This window comes from Macrobrachium nipponense, chromosome 19, assembly GCF_015104395.2.
Source record: "Macrobrachium nipponense isolate FS-2020 chromosome 19, ASM1510439v2, whole genome shotgun sequence".
NCBI classification, from domain to species: domain Eukaryota; kingdom Metazoa; phylum Arthropoda; class Malacostraca; order Decapoda; family Palaemonidae; genus Macrobrachium; species Macrobrachium nipponense.
This window is the reverse complement of record NC_061088.1, coordinates 29081003-29100099: the sequence shown is the minus strand read 5'-3', so window position 1 is coordinate 29100099 and position 19097 is coordinate 29081003. Positions and strand designations below refer to the sequence as shown.

Sequence of the window (19097 nt, the reverse complement as noted above, 5' to 3'; positions counted from 1 at the left end):
TATACTAAAGTTATCTCTCTCTCTCTCTCTCTCTTACCGACCGAGGGAAATATAATTTTTTACAAGTAATTGCATAAAGAGATAAATGGTCACTTGTACTTTGAAAAATTTCGTAATGGCATAGTGGTAATTTGTGGAATTTAAAATGATGTTGTAAAAGTGGGTAACAGGCCAATTTCAAGTGGATTTGGAATTTGGAAGCTGCAGCAAAAAGGAAAAACTGATACCAGGTAAAGTGAGTTTATTTTTTAACCATTGTTAAAAGGATTTTTTGAAGACTGAATAAGGGATATTCAAACTAGTGTACTTGGCATATTGTTTTTCATGTGTGGGTTTTTTTTTTTTTATTGTGTGTGTTTATCTTAGTGTTAAAATTGGTACTTTTCCACATTGTGTGTTTTCATGTTTTTGCAATAATTTGTTTGGTTAACTTAGGAATTTCCTAATAATTTAAATTGCATACTTAATTTCCTTATATTTCTTTTCATTTCTTAATTATTTCTTGACAGTTTGAATTCTATTTGATCAATTGAATAATTCAATTTCTTGATTAATTAATTTTCTTGCTAAATTAATTTTGATTGGATTTTGTTTAATAATTCAAGAATTAATCAAACTTTGTGTTATTTGCAAGTAACAGTAAATTTTCCTGAGTTTGGGAATTTCACTTATAAATTTTAAGTGAAAAAATCTTAAAATAAGTAATGCATATTTGGAAATAAGGGGGAACATTAAAATTGCTAATAACAACGGTTTTAGTTGACCCGGTGAAAATAAACCCTAGAAAAACATCAAACGGTAAAGGGGGACCCAGTGGGAAAATGATATTGTTATGATACAATAAAGTTTCATACATACTTACCTGGCAGATATATACATAGCTGGGACGACGGAGTCTTAGCTATGTATATATCTGACAGGTATGTTGATTGTATGAAACTGGGGTTTTTGAGAGGGGGAAAACGGCCTCGGACTTTCACGGTGGCCGGAACTCTCAATTCCCGGTTTCAAGACATAAATGTATATATTTACGGTTTTGTTACGGTTGACCCTTTACTCTGAATACAAAAGTTTGACCAGCCCTTACTCTGCATGCAAGTTTGACCTAGGCTAGCCTAGGACCCCTTAGGCTAAGGCCCCACCGAATCCGTCGAGGCGTGTCGCGTGAGTCCAACACGGCTATCCGTCTACAAGCGTGTCCGTCTTCTGCGGGTGTGGCCCAACCAGACAAACGAGTGACGGTTATAAGACGGACAATTAAAACTTCAGCAGTACTTGCCGTTATGAAGGGAGAGCGCAAGGTTTTCCTCTGACTCGGTGCTGTCAACCAAATTAGAGGCGTTGAACAATAGGAAAATCTGGACTTATGACATAACTTGAGATGAGGAAAGAGTGGAGAATATGCAAAACTCTTTCATAAGTTACGATAGCGTCCAGAAAAGTTTTTTTTAATATTGTCGGATGCCCCCGAAAACCTTTGACTTAATTCACGAGGGCATTATATCTCGAATATCAAAATTTGATACCAATTACAGAAGATCTGTATCAACGTAAGAAACTTGTAGTAACTCTGAGAGAAGGATTACTGATTTCGAAATTAAAGTTGCACTTCATTTTATTTAATACAAAAATTAAGATACGTAGAATTGTGTGTGAACTGAACACTTTGCTACAGAAACTTCTGCAACAAAGATATTTACATAAATGTATCCATTAGAATATAATAAAAAAATACTTTAATCCTTTATCATAACCACAAATCATCACATTTGATTATAACTCAAAGTTGGGTAGGTGGTTCAAATGCAGGTTGTTGTAGGCCTACCACAATTTCTTCCTTCATGCGGACCCCAGCTCGGAGATGCACGTCCACGTGCGGCTAAAAACAAAATGTTTTGTTCCTTGCGCGTCCAGTCCGGTAACGCACCTGACGACACGCACACTCATGCGCCGTGTGGGGCCACTCGTGTTTGAACTATGACAGTTGATCGAAACGCACAAAACGCGTAGCCGTGTTGGACGCACGCGACGCGCCGCGACGGATTCGGTGGGGCCTTAGCCTAACTTTGCAGAACTTTGAACCACTAGCCTACATGTAAAACAGCAGACTAGCCTAGGCTACCACAAACCGACATTAAATTAGATGCTAGGACCTCTTACTTTGCATACATAACTTTGAACCACTACTTTACATGTAACAACAACTAGCCTAGGCAACCACTAACAGGCATTACTGATAAATTAGTTGTTAACGCTGAATATGTTTATGTGTGCTGTCAGTAAGGCCGTGGCGGAACGACGCTTTGTGCCTTATCCACATATTTAAAGATTCTTGGCAAGGTCCTATGTTCTGGCAAGAGGTAATGTTGCGCTGTGCGCGCTAGCCACAGGGGTTACAGTAAGGCCGTGACGGAACAGCGCTTCGCGCCTTATCCGCATATTTAAAGATTATTGGCAAGCTCGGTATGTTCTGGCAAGAGGTAATGTTGCGCTGCGCGCGCTAGCCACAGGGGTTACAGAGAATTAGCCACAGTACATACAAAAAAACACAACTAGCCTAGGCTATAAATCCCCTCATAACTGTAACATTAAACACCTTACTCGTTCCGCCACGGCCTTACTGTTCGAACACGAGCTTCAGTACTGGTTTCGAACTAACTGAAAAACTAATGTACATACAAATGGTGGCATCATGCATGTTCCTACGTGCCCAATGTCAGGCTGATAGATCTGTTCGAACACGTGCTTCGGTACTGGCTTTGAACTAACCGAAACACTAGTTTAGGATAACAAAAATTAATATACAACTTACCTTATTTAATTTTCAAAGTCACAGCTGTCCGACGACCATAAAGGGGTACATGAAGGCATCAGTCTCGGCCTCTTTGAAACGGGTGGGGGATCACGTGCCTCGCTAGTAGAAGGTCCTGGTATTATTGTTTCGGACCGGGAAATCAAATCTGAGATGGGGGATGTCAGGCAGCTTTTGAGCGGATAGACACGTTTGATCAAATTCAGAAATGCCTGAAATGGACACGGAACATTTTGAAGATACCGCTTCTGGATACAGTTCATAGAAAAATAGCTTTCGTAAAGTTCTTTCTGCATACCGTGTCTCGGTAGCACGCTCTGTTTAAGAACACGCCACTGCAATTCCGCCACTGTGATTCCATAGTGTTCGTGTGTACATTCGGGTCGTCTGGGCTAACGAAGTTAACGCTGTGGTTCACGACATTATGCGCAAAATAATGATCCCGGACTTTGCTGTACGCCTTCCAGCAATCAGATACGATTGTGGTTTCTGGAAGTACGTTATCAAGCAACACTGGGAGCAGAGTTTCAGCAGAACTGTCAGGAACCACCTTGAAAAAGGTCTCACGTGTCTGTCGGTCAATGCCACCGAACACCCAAGATCCTTCCACCTTTCGGCCACGGTTGTACTTCCGTTTCCCAAATTTAGATTCGTCGATCTCAACAATGTGACCAGGACCACTGATTTTCTTATTATCAGCACACAGGATTTGGCAACATATATCCCTACAAAAATTATACCTATCCACCATGGCGTTAGGTGCTAGAGGCATAACAAAATCCCTTACAACACACTGTGGGGTTTTCTTAGTGAAACAAAATATTAATATAATAATTGTTTCTAGGGACAAACGCGACTTTTCAAAAAATGACCCGTGCCGAATTGATACCTTCTTCCCGCACTTGCTGTTTGTACAGCGCCACATGTGTATGGGTTGGCCTGTGGCCTTGCTGGTCCCATCTTTCATGAACCGTCGGCTTCCTATGTTGCACGTTGTACATAACCCCGAATTAATAGTTCGCAAGTAAACCTTCTCTATACAACCACTTCATAAATTTGTCGGTGTTGCGTACAAACTCGATCACAATACTAAAATGACAATTTGTCTAAAATTGCATTTTTCCTAACTATACAAACCTGAGGTCCTTTTACAATAGGAAGATACTAGCGGCAGCTGGATAGGTCGTAAGCTTTCGAACAAGGGGTTCGGTAGTTAACTGCTTGTCCGACAGGCGCGCGCGCGCGACTGGGAGGTAAACAAATCACTTTTGCTTTGGCCCAAGCAAAAACTGCAGAGTGAGGGGTGGCATGAGGTGGGGCTATGTGTAAAAGGACCTCAGGTTTGTATAGTTAGGAAAAATGCAATTTTAGACAAATTGTCATTTGTTCCGACACGGCATACAAACCTTCGGTCCTTTACAATAGGAAGACTCACTTCTTGGTGGTGGAATCTGAGTCTTTTGTGAACAGACTGGTGTTCGCCCTACCTTGGAAGCTTCCCTGGTCGTAAGAGCGAGGGAGGGATCCAAGCCTCTGTCCGATTGATCGGGGTGTGCACCGCAGGATCAATGGTCAGACCTCTGGACCGAGTACTAAGAGAGGGGCATGCGCATCTCTTAGTACCAGCAATGCAAGAACTTGTTCCTGTACAGGAGCAAATATAAAGTCATGGGTTTGACTCTTGTAGGCATCCACTTCCCCCCCTTGTAGAAGGAAGTGGTGGATATTCTGCTCCTATCCCTAGTGAAAGGGATAGGATGGGGCTCTGTCATATAGCTCACCTGCATCTCGTCCTCATCCAGCGTAGTGACGACCATGGCCCTCTGCCCACAGGTAGAGGGGAAGGAAAAGAGTGGGAAAGAGAGAGCCAGTCACTCACTCACTCACACATCCATCCACACAGTCACACCAGGACTCGATGCTGTTCAGCCTGCGAGGGTCTGGGTTAGCTACACAACTTGTTGAGCAGCCACCACGGGTCCCAAGGAAAAGGTATCCAAGGACCTGTGGGCAATATCCCGAAGGAGGTAGAAGGACGTAAAGGTAGTCTGGTTAGACCAGACCCCTGCCTTCAGGACCTGCGCCACGGAGAAGTTCTTGCGAAACGCCAACGAGGGGCCAATACTTCTGACTTCGTGAGCTCTCGGACGGGACGTACGGATGTCGTCACTACCATCAGCCTCATACGCCCTCCTGATGACCTCACGCAGCCAGAATGAAAGAGTGTTCTTGGATACTTCTTTCTTGGTGACCCCCGGTGCTAACGAAGAGGCGTCGACACTCACAGGCCTGAGGTGACGAGTTCTCTTCAGATAGCGCCGTAGCGCCCTCACAGGACAAAGCAGCATCTCATCCGCATCATTATCGGTGAAGTCCAATAGGGAGGGAATCGTGAATGACTCGAACCTGTCATCAGGGACTGACGGTTTCTGAGTCTTCGCAACGAAGTTCGGGACGAAATCGAGCGTCACGGATCCCCATCCCCTGGGATGTCGTACATCATAGGAAAGACCATGAAGTTCCCCTACTCTCTTCGCCGATGCAGGGCCAGCAAGAAGAGGGTCTTGAGGGTCAGATCCCTGTCTGACGACTCTCGGAGTGGCTCGAACGGTGTTCGAGTCAGACTCCTAAGGACGAGAGTCACGTCCCACGCAGGGGGCCTGAGTTCCCTGGGTGGGCAAGACCTCTCGAAGCTCCTCATCAGCAAGGAGATCTCGAACGAGTTTCGAGATGTCCAACCCCCTCAGTTTCAGGACGAGCGCCAAGGCGGCTCTGTATCCTTTCACTGTGGGGACTGATAGGAGCTTCTCCTCGGCGAAGAAAAACGAGGAAATCCGCTACCTGCTGAAGAGTGGCTCTGAGAGGAGATAGACCCCGTCTACGACACCAACCACAGAAGACTGCCCACTTCCCCTGGTACACAGCTGCAGAGGACTGACGGACGTTTCCAGCCATCTCTGTTGCTGCGCTACGAGAAAAGCCTCTCGTTCGCAAGAGATGGTGGATAACAGCCAGCCGTGAAGACGTAGGGACTGGACTGCTCGGTGGTACCGCTCGACGTGTGGCTGGGCGAGAAGGTGCCAAGGGGGAATCTCTCTCGGTTCTCCTGCGAGAAGAGCCAGCAGGTCCGGATACCAAATGGCCTGTGGCCATTTGGGAGCCACCAGGATCATCCTGAGATTCGGGGTGACCAGCGCTCGACTGATCACCTTGCGAATCAGGCTGAACGGGGGGGGGGGGAAAGGCATAGACGAAGAGGTTGTCCCACGGGTGTTGAAGAGCGTCCTCTGCAGCTGCCCATGGGTCCGGCACGGCCGAGAAGAACACCTGGAGCTTCCTGTTGTGCCGGGTGGCGAACAGATCCACGACTGGTCGCCCCCACAGGTCGAAGAGCCTTTCCGCCACGTCCTGGTGTAGAGACCATTCGGTCCCATATCAACCTGATCCCGACGGCTGAGCGTGTCTGCTACTACATTCCTCTTCCCTGGAATGTAGCGTGCCGACAGCTCTATTGAGTGTGCCTGAGCCCACTCGTGCACCTGCCGTGTCAACTGGTACAACGGGAGAGACACTAGGCCCCCCTGTTGTTGACGTAAGCCACCACCGTGGTGTTGTCGCACATCAACACCACTGAGTGTCCCATCAAGCGGTCCTGAAACTCTTGGAGAGCGAGGAACGCTGCCTTGAGTTCCAGTACATTGATGTGAAGATGCTTGTCGTTCTCGTCCCACACTCCTGAAGTCAGCAACTCCTCCAGGTGTGCGCCCCATCCCTCGGTCGATGCGTCTGAGAACAGCTGCATGTCCGGGGGGGGAGTGCGCAGAGGCACTCCTCTTAAGAGGTTCCTGTCGTCGAGCCACCAGGCTAGGTCCTGCTCACCTCCTGTGTCAGTGACACTGGAAAGCTTGGGGATCCGTCGCCTGTGACCAACTCTCCTTTAGTCTCCATTGAAGAGACCGCAGGTGGGAAGACGCCCGTGAGGGTACTAACTTCTCGAGTGACGACAGGTGTCCCGATCACGACTTGCCATCGCTGAGCTACCTGTTCCTGCCGAGACAGGAACTGGTTGGCTGCCTCTCTGAATCTGCTGATCCGCGAGTCCGCGGGGAAGACTCGCCCTGCTACCGTGTCGATCAGCATACCCAGGTACTTCATCCTCTGCTTGGGCTCGAGATCGGACTTCTCGAAGTTCACAACGATCCCCAGATCGCGACAGAACTCGAGCAGCCGATCCCTGTCCTGTAGCAACTGCGAGCGGGAGCTCGCCAGGACTAACCAAGCGTCGAGATACCATTCAATCATGACGTATCCCGTGCGAATGGGCCCAAGCAGGACACCAGAGTGAACACTCGCGTGAACACCTGTGGGGCGGTTGAGAGACCGAAGCACAGTGCCCTGAACTGGTACACCGTCCCGTCGAGGATGAATGCGGAGGTACTTTCTGGAGGACTGATGAATGGGTATTTGGAAATACGCATCCTTCAAGTCCACTGAAAGCATGAAATCGTTCTCCCTGATGGAGTCGAGCACTGAGCGTGCCGTCTCCATCGTGAACCGGGTCTGGGCGAACAAACCGTTTCAGGGGAGAGAGATCTATCACCGGGCGCCAGCCTCCCGTAGACTTTTCCACCAGGAAGAGTCGACTGTAAAAGCCCGGTGACTGATCCGTGACGATCTCTACAGCTCTCTTGCTCAGCATGGTCTTGATCTCCTGTCTGAGTGCTACGTCCTTCGGTGACCCGCCCGGGACGTACGACTGCTGTTGGACCGGGTTGGAGGTGAGGGGTGGCCGAGATTCGAAGGGTAATAGATATCCCTCCCGAAGGACATCTACAATCCAGGTCTCGGCGCCGTAGCGCTGCCAAGTTGCCCAATGGCTGGCCAGGCACCCCCCACTTCCGGCAGCAGGTGAGGGGGAACGCCGTCCCTAGCGTTTCCCCCCTTTCTTCGACTTCTTCCCAGAGCTCCACGGGATGAGGAGGGCTGGGAGGAGGGCTGGTTACGGCCCCCCTTGCCAGAAGTTGAAGAAGACAGAGTCATTCCTCGGGGCTTCGACGCAGCAACCGTCTTAGCAGCCGAGGAAGCGCTAGCCGAGCTCTTAGACTTGGCCGCAGTCCGAGGCTGCCCAGAAGCCTTCGAGACTGCCTGGTGAACCAGACGGTCACTGTCTTCAGTGCGCCGTCTGTCCACCGCAGCGTCGACCATCTCTCCTGGGAAGAGAGACGTGGAACTCCGTAGAGGTCCGTTTCGAAGCCCCAACGCCGCCTCACGCCCGGCCGCCCTGGAAACCCGAGTAAGGACAGCGTCCCTTCGTCGGAGAACCAGGTTGGCCCACAGGTTCACCGTCTGGTGGGCAAGGAAGGAGATGGCTCTTCCCCCAGACTGGCAAAGTCTCCTGAAGGCCGAGTCCTCTTCGGGAGAAATTCCCCCGGAGTTGGCTGCGACCTTTAGATACTGTGAGGGACCACAGATCTAGCCAGGAGACGGCCTGGAAAGCTGCCATGGCGGTAGATTCCAGGCCGAGTGCCTCTTGCTGCGAGAACCACAGGTTCTCGGACAGGAGCTGTTGCAGAGACACACCCGGAGTCAGCCTAGTAACTCCGGATTCACCTGTTTGGGCGGCATCGGGTCTTCAGATGGCACGTAAAACCGCCGCTGTCGTAGCAGAGGAGGTGGAAGCAGCTTGCTCGACCTGCCAGACTTGAGCGAACCGTCTTGTCCGGAGACAAGCGATTCAACCTGGTCTAGCACTGAGGTCCGCAAGCTCGGAACGCGGCAAACCCACCGTCGGTCTGGGTTCCCTCTTCGGGCCCCAGAACGACTCGAGCCGGGACGTGGGCTCGGATGGTGGGAGCGGCGATCCTTCCCCGAGGTCGTTGTGCTGACGGATCAGCGCAATAACCTCGGCAAAGTTCCTCTGGATCTCGGGTGTGATAGCATCCTGTGGAGTAGGTCGGACCGTCCAGTCCCTCGAACAGGAGTACCTCCCGAGACCCTCCTCCCTCAAGGAGAGGAGCAGCGACAGCCCCCTCTCGGTCTCCTCCAACCACCTGTGCGTACGACCTGGCTGGTCCGAGAACCGAGGCCTGGTAGTACGACGACGTGGCGGGATCCTGAGGGGCGCACCCCTCACGATCACTCCTCAATACCTCGCCCCTCCCGGTGTAACCGAGGAGGTTGAAGGTATGGGGAGAGGCAGACCTGACGCTCTCTCTCGCTCACTGGCAGAACCAGCTGGCTTGGAGGACTGCAGGCGATCGCCAACCCGCGGGTGGCGATCGAGCTGCAGACCTAGTCGAGCCGTCTCGCTGTGGAGAACGGCTGACCGAGAACAGCGGCCCCGTCTCGTGTGTCAGAGGAGCTGGTGCTGTCGCCGTACCCGATCGCTCTCTGTGAGAGCGACGGTCAGGCGACCGGCGAGCTCCACTGTCACGGTGAGACCGGTGCATATCCTCACAGGTGCGTCAGTTCCGCTGGTACCAGCCGTGGCTGGTGCCGGCGACGGGGGGGGCGGGGGGACCTCTTCCCAGCCTCAGCCCGTGGCCGGTCGTGGACCGTCACGTCCGCCCGGGTAGCCAGCCGCTCGCCGTGAGAGCGAGAGCTGGTCTGGTGAGAGTCGCGTGAGCGGCTGTCACCAGTCTTCCGCTCCGTGCCGTGAACCTGACGCTGAGCGGACTCAGAGGTCTGGTTCCTGGCTGCACGGTCGCTGGTAGGCGACCGTACACTCGGTACCTCTCGCGAACGAGCGGCCGAGACGGATCCTGCTGCCGTGGCCGAACCACTAACAGCAGTGAGGAAGTGCCGGTGTTAGCCGGCACCCCTATGGCCCCCGTTAGTATTCTTCACCTTGCGGGAGAAGGAGAACGTGGTCCTGACTCCCGAAGGAGCAGGGCGACCAGCGGAAGAACCCCCCGTCTCACCAGAGCGAGACGGGCCCTTAGAAGCTCCCGAAGGAGACTTCTTAGGGGGGGGGGAGGCGACCTTCTTCTTATTAGGAAGGGGGAGGGGGCCCTTAGAAGAAGAAGGGGAAGAGGCGGCAGACGACGACGACGACGAAGAAGACGATGAAGACGACGACGACACCTTCCTCCTCTTCTTCTTCTTCTTCGTCAACCTCCTCAGGACCGACGTCAGATCTGTCATCCAGGACGGAGCCGGGGCTGCTGTTGCCGAAGCAACAGGGCCCGGACGTACTACCTGTCGAACAGACCAGCATAGGGAGCAGCGGCGCCAGGAACAGGGACAACATCAGCAGGTGCGAGCATCACAGGAACGGCAGTCGAGACGGCAGGAGCAGGAACAGGAACAGCAGCGGTGGTCACGGCAGGTACGGCAGGCTGTGTGGACGGTACAGATGGTCTAACCAGTGGCACAGACATCATCGGCACCAGTGGGAGGTCCAGGGGCGAGCTCTTCGGGCACATGAAGTCCGGTCGTGGCAACACGGCAAACCCAGGTGGCGGCATCACACTCCCCCGAGTTACGGCGACTGGCCCCTGCACCGATGTTGTGGGTGTCACAGAGACCGCGTGCTGGGTGTACACCAGGTGAGGAGGTGACGCGTAGCCAGGTGTTGTCAGGGTCGTGGTGGTGGTTGTGACCGTAGCGTGCGTAACCGCCACGGAGCCAGCGAGATGATAGAGCAGCCTGGACACTCGGCACGCCCTGCAGTCCCAACGACGCCCACACCTGTCCGAGGTCATCCTTCACGGCAACCGCAACCTGAGGAGGCAAAAGTCGGTGATTAGGAGGATCCTCTACCGCTCGCGCGAAGACGAGCGGATAGAGGACCCAGAGTACAACTCTACGTCGGGGTATCTAGCGCCCTCCTCCCACACTCGACACCCATCGGGAGAGGAGAAGGACCTAGACACCGCCCCCGAAGGGGAAGGCGCGAGACGTGGAAGTTGAGCGGGCGGCAGGAAAGAAGACGAAGTGTCCGTCACCAAAGGAGTCGCGGGAGAGCTTTCCGACGACTCCTTTGCAGGCCTTCGCTTTCTTCCTGCCCTCATACAATGTCCACTGCGCCTCCGACCAGTTCATACAAACATCACAGGGCTCGGCCCGGGTGCATTCCGCGCCCCCGGCACCGAGCACACAAAACATGAGGGTCTATCTCGGGGAAAGATCTGAATTTCCCACATTTGCGCCCTTCGGTACCCGGGCAAAGTCTCCTTGGGGTAGCGAGGCGCGGAGATTCCATCATTAATGAATTCAGCGTAATTAATATGAAAAGAGAGAATACTGTACTTACAATCTTTCATACACAATTACAAACAAACAAGAAAGCAAAACGACGAGCAGCGGGCAGAGAGCGAACACACACGTCCATCCACTGTGAGGCCGAAAGCAAAAGTGGTTTGTTTACCTCCCAGTCGCGCGCGCGCGCCTGTCGGACAAGCAGTTAACTACCGAACCCCTTGTTCGAAAGCTTACGACCTATCCAGCTGCCGCTAGTATCTTCCTATTGTAAAAGGACCGAAGGTTTGTATGCCGTGTCGGAACAAATACAAATGCGCATATTTATCAAACTCGTCTCCTGTTACACTTTTAAGGAACAATACTTCGTGTGTCCTATCCATGACGGCGGTGAACAACGGAAAGAGCGAATTCTGTGTGTGCAGGTATGAGTGTATGAATCATATTCATTGGACACGTTTTTATTGGTTGGCAGGAAGTTAATCCATGTCCCTTGGGATTGACCTGGGTCAACCTGATACAGGATTGGTTTGATTTAAAATTCCCTCGTTGGGGGTGGGCCGACGTACAGTGCCTGACTGCGGCCATCTCAAGAACTACGGGAGCTCTGATCGCCGTTGTCACCGTTCACATCAAGTGGGTACTTAGAAAAAGTTACATTTCACAGGAAATATCGGCGGATGGCATTTTGGAGTAAATTGGTCGGATAAGTGACTTTTCGGGTATATTTTGGAATTCTGGACAACTTTTATTCTATGCATTTAGTTATGTGGGGTAATGGTTTTGGAAGTGTAGGATCTGTCTGCTGATCTGTAAACTACCCAAAATTTTTATAACATTATTTCATTTATTGATCACCAGTGATAGGATTTCATTTAACTTGTGTAGGTTCCAGGCTCAGTGAAAAATTGTGCAGTTTCTCTTCAATTTTCCTGATGTGAGTTAGGGGGAAATGTTTACAATACTTAGACTCTTAAAGTTTTGTTGGAGTGATGCCCTTGTAAGGACAACGCTTTTTCCCTATTTTCATTGTAACCAATCATCAAGTCGCGTTGTTCTTACTTCCATCCGATAGAGCGTTCCGCGGCCTTTCCGCCAATGTATAACACATGCAATTCCATTATTTGTACGCTTTATTATATCTAAATGAATGTCTGTAAGAAAACACAAATTTACCGTCTCAGAGTCATTTCTGTTTGCGTTGCGAGACTGCACTACATATCCGTCCGCACCTGTCTATGTCAACCCAGTTTGTCTGTAAATAAATTATCAGTACCCAGCTACCTGTCTTAATCTCTGGTCCTCACAACTGGTGACCTCCCGGAGTTGGTGACACAGCGGTTTAAGCCCAGCCTTTAACGGACTAATTACGACCTCACCTTCAGAGAACCTTTAACGGACTCATATGGCGCCACAGTTTAGGTCTCTGAAAATCCACTGCGAGGACGACACCAACGCCATTAACGGACTAATCACGGCACTGCTTCCCAGCGTGTTTTGGCGTTTATTTCGAGGACGGGTAGCTGGGTGCTGGTCACCCAACACAAAATTCAGGCGGCGGTTCAGAAACATCAATCCGACGTCGCGGCCTCCTTTGTCACACCCAGGGGACGCCAGATACCTTCTCGACCCGCCGTACCTGCAGAGCGTGCCTCCTCGGTTTTTCCCCCGGCGCCATTGCCGCACCTGCGAGTCCCCAGACGAAATCCCCTGCCTGCCAGCGCCGCTGCTATACCCAGGGATGTGCTTTACCCACCCGACGTCGCTGCCTGTGGGCTTCCCCTGCCTGCCGACACTGCTGCTATAGCCAGGGACGTGCTTTACCCACCAGACGTCGCTGCCTGTGGGCCTTGGGAAAAACCAGTGGTACCCGATCGCTGTCCTGTGGGCGCTCCCCTGCCTGCCGACGCCGTTGCTACACCGAGGGACCTGCTTTACCCACCCCGACGTCACTGCTGCCCACGCCTGGGCCTGCTCGGCCCCCTGACATTGCTGCCTGTGGGCCTCTTCAAACCCTCGACGCTGCCGTTATTCCTGGGGCTCGCTCGGCCTTCCTGACGTCGATGCTACACCTGTGAACCTGCTCACCTTTTCAAACGCCACCGCCTTGTAGTCCTCCTCGGCCCACCGACACCGCTGCCACGCCTGTGGGCCTCCCCTGCCTCCGATGCCGCTACCTGTGGGTTTCCTCGACCTGCTGACGCCGCTGCTCACCTGTGGTTCGCTTTGCCCGCGGGACACGCTGCCGTGCCGGGGACTTCCTTAGCCCAACCTACGCCGCTGCCGCACCTGGGGATCCCCACGGCCTGTCCCACTCCACCACCACACACAATGCAGCTCTCTCTCGCGTCTTGGTCACCCGGCATACAGTAGAACCCCCCAACTACCGCCAGGGGAGGCATCCGTCGATCAGCAAAACCGAAGGACTATACTCGAGGACGTCCCACATCAAGTGCCACAACGACACGGGGTCGCCCCCTGCCTCAAAGATTGTCATCCAATAATTACTCCATAATCATTGTCTTGGGGCGGAGTATTTGTAAGGACAACACTTTTTCTCTATTTTCATTGTAACCAATCATCAAGTCGCGTTGTTCTTACTTCCATCCGATAGGAGCGTTCTTTGCTGCGGCCTTTCCGCCTCGATGTATAAACACATGCAATTCCATTATTTGTACGCTTTATTATATCTAAATGAATGTCTGTAAGAAAACACAAATTTACCGTCTCAGAGTCATTTCTGTTTGCGGTGCAAGACTGCACTACATATCCGTCCGCACCTGTCTATGTACACTTTTTTTTTAATGAACTTAAGTATGCATTTCTTGCATGATTGAGGACCTTTTTAAGGATCCACTATTGCCTTTAGTCACTAAGTTGTATTTTATCAGTGATGAAGGTTCAGGTGTCTGGCTGTTATGAGTAAACAATTTTTTTTTTTTTATTGGTACGAGTAATAACCAGATATTTGGGCACTTTGTCACAATATGCATGCATACATTAACTAAATATGAAGTCACTTGCTACTAAAAACAAACAGCAGGCCACTACACTTGAATATGTCCACTCTCAGGATTAACCTGAACTTAGAGGATAATCCTGAAATTGTACCTTTTTTAGATCAAAACATTGTACTTGGACCCAGCTGGGTCCAAGTACAATGTTTGATCTTGTGTTTTTTCTTTTGTTTTTACTGACAAAAATGGAGGGGAGGTGATAGACAATTTGTCTTTTCATGTGACCAGTGATCAGTTCCCTTAATCACATTTACACGAGGAATTGGTAATTAAGCCAAAAGAAAAATGCCGATCTACACGATTATCACAATTTTTCCAGAAAAGTTTGAATGGCATTAAGAAAACATTGCAGATGTGCTGTCTTCAACTCTCAACCTTTTGTAGCCAAACCAAAGTCCAGGCATTGGCTTCTAGTTTCTGTAATAGACATTCATAACCAAACTAACTTCGCATCTATGAAATTTTTATTTCAACTAAATCTTTGAAGGGGGATAGCGCGAACGCAGTCCCCCGCTACCAAAAATTGCGCACCCGAGTTGACCACATTTGGGTCAATCGCAAGGGTCAGCACCACCGGAGTGCAATGGTGAGCCTCACCTTGGGGGAACCACCTTAGTGATCATGGTGTCCCCTGTGCCAGGTAAGTATGCTTCTCACCCACCCAACTGAACCCTAGCTAACATGTTCTGAGGACATGTAGCCTGCAAGTGAAGTTTTTATACAAAAATAATTCTTTACATTGGTACACGCACTACAGAGTTATCATTAAGGCTCATGTTTAATTTATCTTATATTTCACTGTATTGTGTGAATATTTAATGATAATAGTCTTGTTATTACTCATGTCTTTACCATACTTGCATATGTAGTACATACGATTTGCCAATTGTCCCTGACTTAAACATTCGGAGGCTACCATTCATTTTAGGACAATTAACTCAGACCTAGCCTATACATAACAATTCAAATCTAGGCTAAAAAATATAAAGGTAACTCATTGGCCTAGGCTACTATACTTCTTGGCCTATCCTTAGGCTGGAACAGGTACCTCTCTCTTTCTCTCTCTCCCCCCTCAAACACTCGCCTCATTTCGCTCTCTCTCTCTCTCTCTCTCTATAGGGCATAACTCACAATAACCAAAAAACCTCGCTCATGTTATTACAAAACCTTCAAAATGTCCATCGAATCTCGAGAAACATCAAAACAAAAATACACTTTGAGCAAATTCATCACCAATATAAAAAGAAAAAAAAAAAGGGGGTGGGAGGAAACAGATTTGTTGTCTTATAGGAAAAAACAGGTCGGTTGAAATTAACACATATGTGAGGACCAGAGATTAAGACAGGTAGCTGGGTACTGATAATTTATTTACAGACAAACTGGGTTGACATAGACAGGTGCGGACGGATATGTAGTGCAGTCTCGCACCGCAAACAGAAATGACTCTGAGACAGTAAATTTGTGTTTTCTTACAGACATACATTTAGATATAATTAGGCGTACAAATAATGGAATTGCATGTGTTATACATCGGCAAAAAGGCCGCAGAACGCTCTATCAGACGGAAGTAAGAACAACGCGACTTGATGATGAGTTCGATGTGAAAAAGGGAAAAAAACGCGTTGTCCTTACAAATACTCCGCCCCAAGACAATGATTATGGAGTAATTATTGGATGACAATCTTGGAGGCAGGGGGCGCCCCCGTGTCCTTGTGACACTTGATGTGGGGGGTCCTCGAGTGTAGTCCTTCGGTTTTGCTGATTGACAGGATGCCTCCCCTGGCGGTAGCCTGGGGGGTTCTACTGTATGCCGGGCGACCAAGACTGCGAGAGAGAGCTGCATTGTGTGTGGTGGTGGAGTGGGACGGGCCGTGGGGATCCAAAAGTGCGGCAGCGGCATAGGTTGGGCTGAGGAAGTCCCCAGCGCGGCAGCAGCGTCCCGCGGGCAGAGCAGAACCACAGGTGAGCAGCGGCGTCAGCAGGTAGAGGAAACCCACAGGTAGTGGCATCGGCAGGCAGGGGAGGCCCACAGGCGTGGCAGCGGTGTCGGTGGGCCGAGGAGGACTGCAGGCGGCGGTGTCAGAAAGGGTGAGCAGTTTCACAGGTGTAGCATCGACGTCAGGAAGGCCGAGCAAGCCCCAGGAATAACGGCAGCGTCGAGGGTTTGAAGAGGCCCACAGGCAGCGACGTCAGGGGGCCGAGCAGGCCCACGTGTGCAGCAGCGACATCGGGTGGGTAAAGCAGGTCCCTCGGTGTAGCAACGGCGTCGGCAGGCAGGGGAGGCCCACAGGCAGCGACGTCAGGTGGGTAAAGCACGTCCCTGGCTATAACAGCAGCATCAGCAGGCAGGGGAGGCCCACAGGCAGCGACGTCTGGTGGGTAAAGAACATCCCTGGGTATAGCAGCGGAGTCGGCAGGTAGGAGATTTCGTCTGGGGACTTGCAGGTGCGGCAATGGCGCCGGGGGAAGAACCAAGGAGGCCCGCCCTGCAGGTTCGGCGGGTCGAGAAGATATCTGGCGTCCCCCGGGCGAGGCAAAGGAGGCAGCGACGTCGGATTGATGTTTCTGAACCGCCGCCTGAATTTTGTGTTGGGTGACCAGTACCCAGCTACCCGTCCTCGAAATAAACGCCAAAACACGCTGGGAAGCAGTGCCGTGATTAGTCTGTTAATGGCGTTGGTGTCGTCCTCGCAGTGGAGTTTTCAGAGACCTAAACTGTGGCGCCATATTGAGTCCGTTAAAGGTGCTCTGAAGGTGAGCGGCCGTAATTAGTCCGTTAAAGGCTGGGCCTAAACCGCTGTGCCACCAACTCCAAGAGGTCATCAGTTGTGAGGACCAGAGATTAAGACAGGTAGCTGGGTACTGATAATTTATTTACAGACAAACTGGGTTGACATAGACAGGTGCGGATGGATATGTAGTGCAGTCTCGCACTGCAAACAGAAATGACTCTGAGACAGTAAATTTGTTTTCTTTCAGACATACATTTAGATATAATAAAGCGTACAAATAATGGAATTGCATGTTATACATCGGCGAAAAGGCCGCGGAACGCTCTATCAGACGGAAGTAAGAACAACGTGACTTGATGATTGAGTTCGATGAAAATAGGGAAAAAGCGTTGTCCTTACACATATATCAAAATTGAAAAGAATTAGTTGTGGTGATTGATATATTGTCGAGCAATTGCATATTTTTTGTTGTCTGGTTTTTGCGAATTGGTGGTGAAATGTTTTTAATGTTTTTTCTCTTTTATTTCTTCTACTGTTTTTTCTTATCATGCCAAAACTGTGGCGTTTTAGCTTAAGATTTAGTAGAGGTCAATATTTTACGTTGAAAGTTGGTTTGAAAATATGGCGAATTTCTGGCTGGAATTAAAACACTGCTGCACCAGCACAGCGAAAGAGGAAGACTGTCGCCTTAAACTTGATACCCAGTCACATAGGAATTCTAGGCAACGAGAGGCCGATGAGCTAGCCAAAAGTACAAAGCACATTGACAGAGTGCAAATAATATACAACTGCACTGCAACAAATCAAGAATGCAATGAAACCACTCTGCAAAGAAAAATTGCTAATGACCATCGTGAGTGGGTAGAAAAGAACTCACCGTCTGACAGATGGTATAAGAGGTCGACCGACCTAGTGCCTCCTCCCATAGACAGGCAAACACCAAGAAAAACTTGCGTGATTCATCCACATACTCAGGCTAGGATACAAAGCCTGCTGGGAAATCGTGGAAAACAGTGTCAGACCATGTGAACCACTGTCAAGAAGAAACACAGCAACCCACTCCTTCACTACCAGCTGGAGTGCAGAGAAATAGCACAGCTAAGAGGTGCAGCACAAATTTAAGTACTTGCACAAGATGCTGAGCATGCAGCTGCCACAGTCACAAAAACGATCATTCGAAAATTAAAAGAGCATGCCCAGGTGCTCTACAACCTACCTCCACCAAGATACAAATAAGCTAAAGTAACATCAAATCAACCCTCAACACATCCCCTCACTGTAAGGCTTCTATCCACATCATCCACCTATCATTCTTCTAAAACTTTACATATCACTAAAATCCTCCCGCTGGGACCCAAGGGAGTAAAGGGTTGGACAACCCCACCTGCACAGTTTCTCTAATATTCAAAAGCCTTACGTTTTTTCAAACTTCTACTACAATATGACATGATGGCCGTCTCTTACTGACACCATCATCCTTCCCCTGTTCACTCCTATCTCTACAACTAAAAATATTTCCAATTTCATAAAAAACTAACCATGAACCTAATGACAATCTTTTTTAGATCACCTACGGGCCGAACAAGGGAAAGGCCCGTGGCCAACAAGAAGTGTGGGCTTAATACAACAACAACAATTATAGCTGAGAAACGTGATGATCAATATGTGATAATTCCTGTGTGTATGGGGTTTTGGTACTGAATTTTTGTGTTTTTTTGGGGGGTTGGTGGATTTTTTTTTGGGGGGGCTGAGTTTTTCTTTTGTGGCTATAATCTTTGACGGTGGATTTTTGGTGGTGATCTGTGGTTTTCGAGCCAAAGAGGGGGGTATTGTGGTTCCTTTTGGTGTTGTGGCTCTTGGGGGTGGCACTACGGCATTGTGGTTTTATATACTTGGGGTAGTATCATGGGGGGAGTTATATGTTTTAAGGGCAATTTTTAAGGCACCTTTGATGATATCCTAGAGATAATGAAATGTGGTTATATAGTGTCAGTATAGAAATTTTTGGGGTTATTGGAGATAATGATTTCTGAGGTTAAAAGTCTGACTAGGCAAATCTATAGTGCGATTCAAGCACATGAGGTGTTCACAGGTGGATTTTTGCTGATAATGCTGTGATGAGTCCGGTTGCTGATTTTTTCCTTTCGGAGTTGATTACTCAGAGATTTGGACTATTTTCAGAGATGTTGATTATGACATTCCATGAGGATGTATGTAAGGTGTCGTTTCCGGTCAATGAGATGTGTTGCGGTAGCAAATTCCATAACGATATCTTCTTCTTCCTAGCTTAAACCCACTTTTATATGGGGTCGCCATTGCGAAGAGTCGTCTCCATCG

At 49.7% G+C, this 19097-nt stretch overlaps 1 non-coding gene across 1 annotated transcript; it reads right to left on the bottom strand.

The window, feature by feature from the left end:
* Positions 1-14513: 14513 nt before the first annotated feature.
* Positions 14514-14676, bottom strand: LOC135219330 (U1 spliceosomal RNA). Its single transcript, XR_010315412.1, has one exon. It is a non-coding gene; the product is annotated as a U1 spliceosomal RNA (small nuclear RNA).
* Positions 14677-19097: the final 4421 nt, after the last annotated feature.